At 38.6% G+C, this 13,768-nt stretch overlaps 1 long non-coding RNA gene across 1 annotated transcript in view; it reads left to right on the forward strand.

The window, feature by feature from the left end:
• Window positions 1–13,768, forward strand: part of LOC309383688 — a 46,325-nt gene that overhangs the window by 484 nt on the left and 32,073 nt on the right. The window lies entirely within an intron of this gene.

The following is a 13,768-nucleotide window of genomic DNA, read 5'->3' on the forward strand; positions in this document are numbered from 1 at the left end:
AAAGTACTGAAATAAGTTTAGGTCAGAACTCCAACTTTGTTGTGTAATTCATTTCATAGTCCAAAGGTGAACCATTATTTCTTAGCACCTCTGTCTCTGTCTCTGTTGCCATAAGGTTAAAGCTAAATTAAGATATGCTTCAATTGCTCTACATCACTGGGCTTTAGTGGGAAAGCAATTATATCTTTAGATATTTCCATCAACTGTCTAACTGCAACAATTTATTAGGAGCATTATTTTAAAAACTGTGGGCCAGTGTAATCTGATTGAAAGTAGGCTTGTATTCTGAGTTGACAATACAGAAAGAGGTGACTAGGGCTGTTTTTTAGTTTGCTAAAGCAAGATAGAATTATGGAATTGTGGAACATAATGTCTGGAAGGGACATCAAAGATCATGTAGTCCTACCCTCTGTCCAGTGCAGGAATGTATTATTACAGCATCCATAGTTGTTCCCTCTTGAAAAACCTTGAGCTGTACTGAACATTGCAATCAAAAGTGGACATTGTCAAGAGTGAGTTCAGAGGAGGGCTACCAAGATGCTAAAGGAACTGAAAACCAAGATTTATGAGGAATATTTAAAAGAACTCAGTAGATTTAATCTGCAGAAAAAAGACTGAAGGGAGATATTGGAGAAGTCTTCAGATGGGTACAGGGCTGTCATCTAGAGCGGGGAGTAGACTTGTTCTTTGTTGCCTTGGTGGGTGGCGTTGGCAGAGCACGAAAACTTGAATGTGTTGAGAAAAAAAATAAATAGGGTGAAGTGGCATCAAGAGAGGGCAAATGATACAAATGGTGATAATGCTTTTATATGTCTCAAAAACATATAAAAGGAGGAGACCACAAAAAAAAAAACCGACCCCAGAATTGCTTTGATGATGATTACCTAGCTTGAGTAATGAAACGTCTGCAAGAAAACAAGTAGGCTCAGAGAGCACCAAGGATGCCTCAATGCTTTAATTATTCTGATAGAAACTTCAGTACTTTGTAATTATTATTTTAGTTCTAGAAAGTGTTCTGCAAGCTCTGGTCATCTGAAGCCCTGGAATTATTTTTTGGAAATAAATTATATATATATTGTTTTCCATGCATGTTCTTTTCAGTCTAGCTATTTTTTTTAATTTGGCATCTGAGAATAAAATGGGAAAGGCAATGTATCTCTTATGTACTTCATCAATACCATGGGCAGGAAAACTGAGGACACTGCTAAGCTACATTGCGTAACTATTCTAGCCAGCGTAATTAACAGCAAGCTGTAGTCCAGCAACAACTGGAGAGCCACTGTTCTCTATTCATGACTTATAAGGGGATATTTTTTCCTACTCTGTTTAGAGACTTTCTTTCAGGAAAAAAAAGAATGTTATTAATGTTATTAGATATAATGTAGTTGAAGAAAGGCCATTTGAATATTCCCATTGGAATATTAGCTTAATTGGGGGTGGGGGTGGGGAATCTATTGTGTGATTTCTTCCAAATGAATTCACATAATGGAATTGCTGCAGTGCAATATTTCCTAATTATGCTTAAGAATGTTCAAGCTTGTGTGAGTCAACCATTTTATGAAGGAGAGAAGGGTAGAGCTATAGCAGTAATCTAGAGTTATATCTACATTTTTCATTAGTGCTTTGAATTTATGGATCAAACTAATGTTTCCTCAGTCTTGCAAAATGAAGTGCTTCAGCAATGATTCTCAGCTCTTCTATTTCTAGTAAAATATTATGAGGGTATTAGACTTGACACTAATCTAGTCCAGGGTAATTAGATTTTCCCTAAATAGCATAGTTTAAGTCCTCACACACCCAAATTTGTGGGCAGACTTTTAAAAAAACCCTGCAGAACTGAGTTAGTTAATCACAATTTTGAGAATTTTATTAATTCTCCAAATTGAACCTGAGTTAGTGAGAATCATTTGAGAAGGCAGAACACAGTTTAAAATAATGACAACAATGTGGTTCTAGTGTTTCAGGCTATTTTTAAGCATGGGTACTATAAGCAGAAGAATTGGGGCCATGGAATGGTTTTTTTCCATGTAACATTCCACAAAAATATGTTTGTTACATTAGGCAACTTAGCACTGATGCCAACAATAAGAAACTGTTATAAAATCATTGTAGATCAAGATGAAGAAAAACACTCTTTTTGAATTTCTGGACAAAATCTTAGACACAAGATTCAAGTACCCATGAATGATCATAAATGTCCAGGTGTTGCCATGTATATGACCTATCTCAGCAATATCTTAGAGCAATCTTTCTCTATTTCATTATTCTTAGAATCATAATTGGAAGCGACTTTTAAAGACAACAAGGTCAGAGCAAGATGTGCTAAACCATTTTGGCTGCAGGTACATGGCAGCCCAGTTTCTATTTGAAAGAAAACCCTTATCTCCAGTGACCTCTAGAACTCATCATTTCATGTGGTAGCCTGATCCTCTGGCTGATAGCTTATATAGACAGAGATATTTTTCCTGATTTCTTGCCTGATTCCTTGTTTTAAAGTTTTGGCTTGGATTCTTCCCTCTGGGATAATAGAATATAGAATAATAGCATTAATGGCACCTCGGAGATCTTCTAGTTCAACCCCTGCTCAAACAGGAGACTCTATATCATTCTGGACACAAGACTATCCAGTCCTTTCTTGAAAACATCCAGTGATGGAGCACCCACAATTCCATTAAACAACTCAAAGACATTAACTCCATTTCCTTTCAGTGTGGTATCTTTTCAATTATTTCAAGTCCCATATCGTGTCTTGCCTCAGTTGCCATTTCTGTAGACTAAACATACCTAGATTCTTTAACTGTTCCTTATAGGCTTGGTTTCCAAATACTTCAACATAAGTCCTACTTAGATATGTCTTGTTTTGAACTTTGGTGCTTAGATACAGTATTCGAAATGGGATCTGACAAGGGTAGAGTCTGGAACAATGACTTTCAATGATCTGGACTCCATGTGGTAATCTGGTTCATATTTAACTTTTGTTGACAAAGGCATCTAGGTCTTTTTCAAATGTCCTACTGATGTGCTAGATCAGCGATGGCGAACCTTTTTTGGCTCATGTGCCACAAGTGAGGGGAGCGCAGGGGGGGTTGTGTGCAGGTGTGCTGCACCCATAATGCAATGCGCGACCCCAGTGACTTCCGGTTTGCTCGGAGGGTCATTTTAAGCATTCCAAAGGCTTCAGGGAAGCCTCCAGACGGTCCCTGAAGCCTCCGGAGGGCCTCCGGGGTGGCGGGGAGGCTCTTTTCACCCTCCCCAGGCTCCTATAAAGCCTCTGGAGCCTGGGGAGGGCGAAAAATGGCTTTTAAAAAGGGTGAACTCAGCTGGCCAGCACACGCATGCGCACTGGCCAACTGACAGGGCAGCGCCTCGCTTGCCCTGACAAATGGCTCCGCGTGCCACTTGTGGCACGCGTGCCATAGGTTCGCCATCACTGTGCTAGATCATTTCCATCTTATACATGTGCTTACTCAGATTCAGAACTTCCTTCTTGTAAAATTCCACTTTATTCATTTCAGCTTACTGTTTGTTCAAGGCTGTCTTTGAATCTTCTCTTTTCTCAAGTTTTAACCCTCCCCCTTTGTATTATCTGCAACTTTATAATTGTCTTCTCAACTTCCTCATTCAAGTCATTGATAAAAATGTTGAAATTCATTGTATATTATACTCAATATTAGTGTTCTTCTTCAATTGTTTGGTTTTATAAGATAGGAACAAATTTTTTTCCAAGAATCTTCTCTTATTTTCCATTTAATGCCATTTTTGCTGGTCTCAACCTTTCCTCTTACATATAATTATATAAAAAGCCCAGAAAACAAATATGCAAAAAGAAAAAAGAAAGAAAGAAAGAAAACAGAATATGGATGGTATATAGTTGGAAGCAACTTAGTTTCTTAACCATACATTGAGTTGTGACTATATGGAAAAGCATTCTTTTCATTACATTTGGAAGAATTGGTTGAAAGGCAGAAAGTATATACATACAGTCATTGAACAAATGTTAGTTGAATAGATGTGAAGTTTAAGTAATAGTATCTTTTCAATGAAACAAAACAATTATTTTGGCTATACTCTCTGTTTGATAAAACAAAATATACATTATATCACATCAACATATTTTTCTACAATGTCTTTTAGCTTTTTCATTTTCCTCAGTCTCCAATGTTTTGTCCTTAACTTTTCTATAGATTTTTTTCAAGCTTTTTTTTACAGGAATGTGAAGATCACTTATGTAATGGTAGCAATTTCTTTGTTTCATCTGCAGATAAATAGCCTATTATTTTTAGCCTGTGCTCTTAATACCCACTATTCTGTACACTTAGGAAACATAGAGTAGTCTAACTCATCTCTTCAGTTACAACTAATGATGCTCACTTCTACTACTTCCTTCAAAAGTGGACCTAAAAGAGGGGTGGGGGTGGGGAGAAACAAAGGGAAAAGTAAAGTAAAGAAAAAAAGTGGAAGGAAAGATTGAAGCAAAATGAGCAATGACTTGGAAGCTCCTTCTGCTCCCATGTCTGGGAATGCTGTCCATCCATCCATCCATCCATCCATCCATCCATCCATCCATCCATCCACCCATCTATATTTTTATTTATTTTATTGATTTATCATATTTAGAGACTGCCTCATAATGTGACTCTGGGCAATACTAAATAGGCACTAAAGCTAGAAAATGCAGGGACATTTTATCAGACCAAGATATTCAGGTTTTTAAAAAAGAGTAAAATAATGAAAATAAGTACAGTTTGCCAAGCATCTTCGTGCCATTTATGCATGATGAGCTGTGGTATAGTTGTCCTACAATATACTGTATGAGTCACATGAAGTTCCCTTAATTTGGGTCTAATTCTATTCTGTTGGTAGAAATGTATCCAATTGGCTAAGCATGGTTAATCTAAGCATACATCAACACATTCACACCTATGTGGGCATATACAGTTCAAAAATTCTAATTATACATTATATTAGTATTTTCTTTCTCTCCATCTATAATGTAAGCCCATGCAAGTATTTTCCCTTCCTGAATATGGATTTTGCCATGATTTAGATGAACTCATGCTGCCAGAGGAACAGAATGTGTGAAATAGAACTCTTTTAGCCCAAGCCCTATAGACTATAGTGGGCAGGAAGATTAACATCCTCCACACATATAGATTAACATGCATACATCATGTTGCCAACAAACTGGACAGAAGTTCATGTCTTCATGGATGCCAGTCATGATTTGTGCCATTTCAGCTAAAGTTAATAAAAACATTCATAAAATTAAATAAAGATGAGCACAATAGCAGCCCAACATAAAGCACTCATATTATATAACCATACATGATACATAATAAAAATGCTAGTAGGGATTGTAATTTGGCAGGGACAGAACAGTAACATAATTGTTACCTTACATGGACTATTGGGATATAAACATTTCTTATTCATCCATGATATAGGAGAAAATTTTCTATTCTGTGGGATACGAGATGTGATAACGCAGTGGTTAGAATGCAGTATTGCAGACTGACTCTGCCCATTGCTAGCAGTTTGATCTTGACCAGCTCAAGGTTGACTCAGCCTTTCATCCCTCCAGGGTCAATAAAATGAGGGCCCAGATGGTTGGGGGCAATATGCCGACTCTGTAAAATTGCTTATAGAGGGTTATAAAGCACTGTGAAGCAGTATATAAGGCTAAGTGCTATTGCTATAGTACCAGTGGGATGAAAATTGCTTTCCATTAACAATAGGAAACAACCCAGCTAGATGAAGATGGAGAAAGCACCGTCAACTATCACCAGCTGTAGAGGGGCAGAAGAATGACAAGCGGCTGTCACGGGGATTTGACATCAAAGTACAAAAATGTAAAATTAAATATTGCTGCACATGGGTAAATGTCAACCACAAGCACAGTGAGCAAATGACAGGCAGTTGGCTGAAACACTCCATCCGAAAGATCAACTTTCAAAGAAAGCCTGTTTGTTCTTTAAAGGCAACTGTCAACTTCACTCAAATAGGATGGCAGGAGCTACAAATGGGCTTGGAAATTGCATCTGAAAAACAATCTTTTTTGAATAACAGGCTTTGTTCTGAAATAGCTGCAAGAAATCAAAGTCAGAGCCTACAGCTGAAGTTGCATACCAACATCCGCCTGCACGTGGTCTTTTCACAGGTGATGTCCAAGGTAGCCCTGACTCAAATCCCAAACCAGTTGCCTAAGTTTAACATGCAATTTGAAGTTTGGTGTGAGAATGTGTCCCCCAATCCTATCCAGTAAGGAGTTTGTGATTATGTCCTTGGGAAACATGATACTTAGCAAGCCTGGAGTCAGTCAATGATTATTGTTTTCTAAAAGCAGAAAACTTGAGGTGCACATGTGGGGATAGCATATTTACAATTCAGCCATTATATTTGTCAAAATACCACTTTTATGGATGATTAGAACCACTCCAGCAAAAAAAAACAAAAAAAAACCTCATAATCTTAAAAACCTCTGCAAATGTGAAGATTGTTTAGCAACAGAACAAGTTGGAAACGTTGCAGTTGCTGAACTTGATAGTTATTACATAGTTCGAACTTCACTATGAAGGTAAACTGGGATAATTTTTCAAAGCAAAGAACAGGAAAGGAAGAAGTAACATATTGTATGATATTCTGGGGACTCAAATTTTATCTCAGAGCTACAATATGCCTTTTAAGTTCTTGAAGCTCTAAAAAGTATCAAACTGCTGGGCCTGCTATTGTCTTTATTAGTTTGTGAAGCTGCAGCCTGACATTCTGTGTAATTGTAGTTAAAACTGTAACAATTCACCACAGCTTGAAACCTAACAGCTTGTGTTGAGTGCCCTAAATTGCTTGCTCTACACTTTGTTTCAGATTTAGCCAGTGTTTGCATCCATTTTTAGATTCCTCCTTTCACAGATTAATGAGAATAGTTCATGCATCCCTATTATAGGAAATGAAAAATAATTGTCACACCAAGAATTGCCAAGACTAAAAAGGTTTACAACAACCACATATGAAGCAATTACTTTACTTTTTTTTTTTAAAGGAGAGAAAAGTGCATTTAACTATTTTCTGCCTTTGATTGCAGGATGATGCTATGTCATCATCAGAAACACATATAATAGGGGGGGAAACTCCTAAGATAAAATTGTACAAGTTTTAACAGAACTATTTATAATGTTCTAATGCTGTAGCATAAATGGTGATAGTTTGTAAAGATTACTAAGTGCAAATAAAAATACATATTATTCCAACAGCAAGGAATGGTTAAATAGATAGATAAGCAGTAATGGTTAAATAGATTATTCTATTCAAAGAGGAGAATGTATTTATGTTTTTTATTTAGATATCACTTTTGGATTTTGTGTTTGTGCTGAAAAAAATGAAACTTTGCCTTTGGTTTTTCCAATTAGATAGATTTGTTGTTCTTGAAATGGCTAGTTATATACTAATGTGTAAAAGTAAAAAGTTGAGGTTGTAATGTTATCTTGTACTGTGCTAAAAAGGGTCAGAAGTCAATAGCACTTAGACTTATATACCGCTTTACAGTGCTTTACAGCCCCCTAAACAGTTTACAGAATCAGCATAGTGCCCCCAACAATTTGGGTCCCCATTTTTTGACCTCAGAAGGATGGAAGGCTGAATCAACCTTGAGCCTCGTGAGATTTGAACTGCTAAATTGCAGGCAGTGCAAGTAGAGTGCAGTACTGCACTCTAACTACTGCGCCACCATGGCTCTATGCTTTTTTCTTTCTTCCCTTGTACCTCATGTTTTCTGTCCCCTTTCCTTTTCCTTCCATTAATTTCCTATTTTTCTTTTTCTTTGTATTTTATACATTGATAAAACAATAAATCTGAGATAGGCAAGCGTCAGTAATAATGTATCTTTAGTAATATTAGTTTTATAGCCCCCAAAGGATTCTTATTCTACCCCATGCCCAGCCATTAAATTATATAAACTATATTTCAGGAGTTGCATAGACTATATATTTTCCAAAGTGCAGAAGGGTTTAATCCTCCTCCTTAGAATTTTTTCTTTTTAAAGTGCACTTCCTCTAACACATTTGTACACTCTTTGGAGCCTAGTACACACGTTCTACCTCCAAACAAATGTTCCTTATCTGAAGAAAAGTTGACAGAATCACATAAACAGAAGTAAACATGCTCAGCAAAACTTTCTATCACAGCAAATCCACTGGCTCGCTGCTTCACACCTAATATGGCAGGTAACTAATCCTGTTCCTTTTTATTATGCTTTTGAAAATGTCTATATTTTGTTTTTTTAAAAACCTGATATGCAAACTCTCATATTAAAGCACCATACTCACTTTTTGAAAGAAAGAAAGAAAGAAAGAAAGAAAGAAAGAAAGAAAGAAAGAAAGAAAGAAAGAAAGAAAGAAAGAAAGAAAGATAGATCGATCCAGGAGCAGGAGTAGAAACAAAATAAGCCTGCAGCATGGGATTGCCCATAGTTACTACTACTGACTAGTAGTTACTACTACTACATTATTGAGCCATGGTGGTGCAGTGGTTAGAATGCAGTAGTGCAGGCTACTTCTGCTGATTGCCAGCAGTTCAGCAGTTTGATCCTTATCGGCTCAAGGTTGGCTCAGCCTTCTATTCTTCCGAGGTCAGTAAAATGAGGACCCAGATTGTTGGGAGCAATATGCTGACTCTGTAAACCTCTTAGAGAGAGCTGTAAAGCACTATGAAGTGGTAGATAAGTCTAAGTGCTATTGCTATTGCTAACTACTACTATTCAGACATTTGTTGAAGCATAATATTAACTGTATTGTTTCCCTATAACAATCTAACTTTGCTCAATATAAAGAGAATAGTTAATGCCTTGTCTTTCTTTCCCCTTGAGAACTTTACTTTCTATCATGATGTATGCTGTAATTAGTATTATGTTTGTGGCATTTGAAGAAGCAGGCAAAGGTATCATTCAGCTGAGAGATAGTTACTTCTAAGAATTAAAGAGAGAAGCAAGACAAAAATTAAAAACCAGATCAGTGGGATGTGAACACATATAAATTTTAATAATTACAGTGATATAACCATGTATCAATTACAAAGGGTCACTAAGAAAGCGGATATAAAGGCACTAATTGAGGAGAGAGGAAAGGGGAGAGGAAGAGAATCTTTAATGACTGTTTGGTTCGAATTTGTTTAACAAATCTCATTTCAGATTAAATAATTACTTGTTTCGCAGCTTGTAGTTTTCAACTACACCAATGACTCAGACTTTCTCCTAGCTTCATTAAAACCATAAGTCTGCCAAATTAGCAATTACAATGCCATTTCACAGGAAATATCTAACATTTAAATTGACACTTCTTTTTATGAGGTCTTCTGCACAAGGATGCCTATTTTGCAAAATACAAACACAACAACAAAAGAAGCAAAACCACAACAAATTTTACTGCAGCAAGGAGGCCTGTATATTGGACACAAAAATGTTCAATACACAGAATGTTACAAAGCAAAAGATGCGATAGTAATCTATTTCATAGAAATAACATTAGAAAGAAGTTTATATTGTCTGAACTCTGGGTGTTATCAATTTTTTTATAACAGTTCTACATATCACATGAAAATGAATCTAAAGACGTTGTAAACATTGAACAAAATGAAGGAACTCTAAAACTGCTTTTTGTGGTGCCTTTCAAGCTAGAAGATCCAATTAAATGATCAACCCAATCTCTACCACCAGAAATGTAATTACACAGCCCACAGTTGTCGTTTGTAGGAAAGGAACAAAACAAGAAAAATGAGATATTTTTTTAAAAAAAGCCCAAGTATGCATTCTAATTAGGAATCAAATTAGGGATGGTTGAGAAATTCAACCTTACTTGAAAACACTAAATGAATCCCATGGAAGAAATCCCACATAAGCTTGGCCTTATTGTCTGGCTTCATTGTCAAGATTAATCTAAGGCCTTGAATCAAAGGCAATAGGCATTATAAACTGGGTTCTGGTAAGTGGCACTAGATACATTCAGCTCAAGCTTGTGAGCAACGCACTCAGTTAGCTACTGTATAACAGAGGGTGAAGCACAGTTGGAACTAGGCTGCAGTTGTTAGTTCTTAAACTGACAATCCTCTTGAATGCATGTTTGAAGGCTGCTTTGCAATTGAATGAATCAAAATATCACAGAGGTAATATGGGATATGAAGCTTGGGAAATTCCTTGGAGTTCAGATGGGCAATTTGCCTGGCTTTATTGGTTAGGAATGCAGATTGGGATCACTATATGCAAAGTGGGAGAAATCTAATCTTTCCCCTAAAGCAGGGGTGTCCAAACTTGGCAACTTTAAGACTTGTGGACTTCAACTCCCAGAATTCCCCAGCCAGCTCTTAAAGTCCACAAGTCTTAAAGTTCCCAAGTTTGGACACCCCTGCCCTAAAGACTTTTGTGGTCAAAATCATATCAACCCAACTCTCTACTAAATAAAACAGAATAAAACACCCTAAAATGTATATAAAATGCACATTGCAGAGGGGAAAATTTAATAACATGAAGGTAGAGTTAAGCAAGAGGCATATAGTTTGAAAGCAAGAATTCTGGAAATTGAAATTGATAGTTCAGATATGTTCAGAGCCACATATTCTCTTCTTTGTGAACTTGGTTGTTTGCTTGCTGACATTTCATTGCCCTGCAAACGAGCAACCAAGCTCAGAAAGCACCAAAAACTCCACTTCTCTTTAGTCTTTAAAGATGATTTCAGTATTTATGGGTTTAATGTGTTTCTCTCCTGAAAATGTCTAGAAATTGCTACCCACATTTAGTCATGCCAGCCACATGACCACAGAGACGTCTTCGGACAGTGCTGGCTCTTCGGTTTTGAAACAAAGATGAGCACCACCCCATAGAGTCGGGAAGGACAAGAACATATGTGTGTGTGGGGGGAACCTTTACCTTTATCTTACTGGCTCAGAAGGATGCAAGGGGGAGGATTCTATAAGTGCCTATTGCCTTGAAATTGCAAACTTTTTATTTTATTTTAAAGGATTCTATCCTCCCATTCAAACCTCTCTTGCATCCTGAAACTGCAATAAAAGATAAATCAACTCAAAAACTGTCAGTAAAAAAAAATTCTGTCATTATGGCTGATAAAGGAACAGGAAGATACAAGCATTTATCTGCCCTGTAGATCCAAACATTTAGATTCTTCCAAGACAGATCATTGTATTCCATTGTAAAACAAATATTGTTGTGGAGGTTTAGATTAACAGTTTCTCATAGAATGGAAGAGTTTTTTTTTAATAAGCACACCCTGAAAAGTGAAGTGAAGTGACAATATTTGTCCCCTCCTATAGTAAAGATACAGTGATTTTGATTGGTTTTTCAAAACATGTTAATGGGTGAATACCAGTGACGTGCGGTGAGGTTTATGACTGGTGAGGCACTGACACAGTGCTGGGTTTCAAATATTTTTAGACTTGTGGACTTCAACTCCCAGAATTCCACAGCCAGGCATGCTCAGTTCCAATTTAAAGTGACAGCATTTGTTTTTCTCCTTTGCTCCTTCTTTCTTTTTCTTTTTCTTCTCCTTCCCCTCCTTCCTCCCTCTCTCCCTTCCTCCCCCTCTCTCAAACACACACACACACACACACACACACACACACACACAGAAGTTGGATTGGACTATCTCTCTTACCCCTTCCCTCTCTCACTCACTCTCAAACAAAGCTTCCAATATAGAGTCATGCCTTTCGGACTACAAGGAGCACCCGCAGTATTCATGCAGTACATAAATGAAGTGCTACACGACCACCTGTACCACGGAGTACTCGTTTATTTAGATGACATCTTGAAGTGCTACACGACCACCTGTACCGCGGAGTACTCGTTTATTTAGATGACATCTTGATCTTCTCTGAGACCATGGAAGAACATGTGAAACTGGTACGGCAAGTCCTGAAAAAACTTCTAGCTGCCAAACTTTATGCAAAATTGTCAAAGTGTGAATTCCACAAGACCTCGCTAGATTATCTGGGATATCGTATCTCCAATGAAGGAGTAGAAAAGGACAAAAAAAATTATCATACTGGACCACGAGATTAACACCTATCCAAAGCCAGGTACCAGAACCCCTGAAAAAAAACCGTTAGCCCACCGAACGCAGAGGCAGCAAACTGAAAAGCTCCCGCCAACCCCGCGTTCCTGGGGCCCCAAAATAAAGTGCTACCGTTGTGGTCAGCTTGGCCACCGGGCATCTACATGCTGGGCTCCAGCCCCAGTTCCACAACCACGCCAACCACCTGCCAGCACAATCAAGAAAACCCCTAGAAAACCACCAGAAAAAAGTCGTCTGGCACAACAGCCAGCAGGGGCAGAGAGCGGAGCCACTGAAAACGCCCTGGCCACCTCAGAGGAGGAAGAGGAAGGAAACCCAGAAGACGACCCAATGGTGAGTGCACCTATCTGCCCCTTCCAAATAAAAGCCAAACTCCAAATACCGAAAACGGGGGTAGAAGGGGAAGTTGGGGTGATTATAGATACCGGCTGCACCCGATGCTTAATCAGCATGTCAATAGTGGAGCAACTAGGTATATGCACCAGACCCCTGAAACAACCAATTCCGTTTGAGCAAGTGGATGGAACCCTAATTGGGGGAGCTCCGGCTACAAAGATCACTGAGTTAGTAAAACTGGTGATAGGCCGCCACTATGAGTTCCTCAGATTCATCGTGGCCCCCGGAATGCAGGAGTCAGTTATCCTAGGGCTTGCATGGTTGGACAAGTGGGAACCTACCATAAAGTGGGAGGATGGTGTTAGAAAGGTGACTATTGGACTTGGGCCGTTACCACCGGTGGAACCAAAAGGCCAACCAGGAACATTGGAACCTAACAGCCCAACCCATCCAGAACCTGCAGCAACCGCAGCAGACACTAAACTTCCGGGAATCCAACGAGTCCCAAAGATCTATTGGGATCTGGCGGAGGTGTTCAGTGAGGAAGACGGAAACTACCTTCCACCTCACCGCGCCACAGATTGTGCCATAGAGTTCAAACCTGGGGTAACCTTACCAAAGCCCAAAATGTACTCTATGACGCCTAAAGAGATGATAGAATTGAGGAAGTACATCGACACCAATTTGAAAAGAGGGTTTATTGAACCAGCAAAATCAAAAGTAGCGGCCCCAGTGCTCTTCAGGGAAAAGAAAGATGGGGGGGTTCGCCTCTGTGTGGACTTACAAGCTTTGAATGCGGTATGCGAAAAGAATACCTATCCCCTCCCTCTCATGAAAGATATGTTGAACCACTTGGCTAAGGGCAAGATCTTCACCAAGCTGGATTTGAGAGAGGCGTATTACCGTATACGAATCCGGAAAGGGGATGAGTGGAAGACCGCTTTTAATACTCCCTTAGGCAGCTTCCAATATAAAGTCATGCCTTTCGGACTACAAGGAGCACCCGCAGTATTCATGCAGTACATAAATGAAGTGGTACACGACCACCTGTACCGCGGAGTACTCGTTTATTTAGATGACATCTTGATCTTCTCTGAGACCATGGAAGAACATGTGAAACTGGTACGGCAAGTCCTGAAAAAACTTCTAGCTGCCAAACTTTATGCAAAATTGTCAAAGTGTGAATTCCACAAGACCTCGCTAGATTATCTGGGATATCGTATCTCCAATGAAGGAGTAGAAATGGACCCAGAAAAAGTGAAAGCGGTGTTAGATTGGAAACCTCCAAGCACTCGCAAACAATTACAAAGCTTCCTTGGATTTGCAAACTTTTATAGACAGTTTATTCCAACCTTTGCTGA

Source organism: Natrix helvetica, assembly GCF_964273705.1.
Source record: "Natrix helvetica genome assembly, chromosome: 1".
NCBI classification, from domain to species: domain Eukaryota; kingdom Metazoa; phylum Chordata; class Lepidosauria; order Squamata; family Natricidae; genus Natrix; species Natrix helvetica.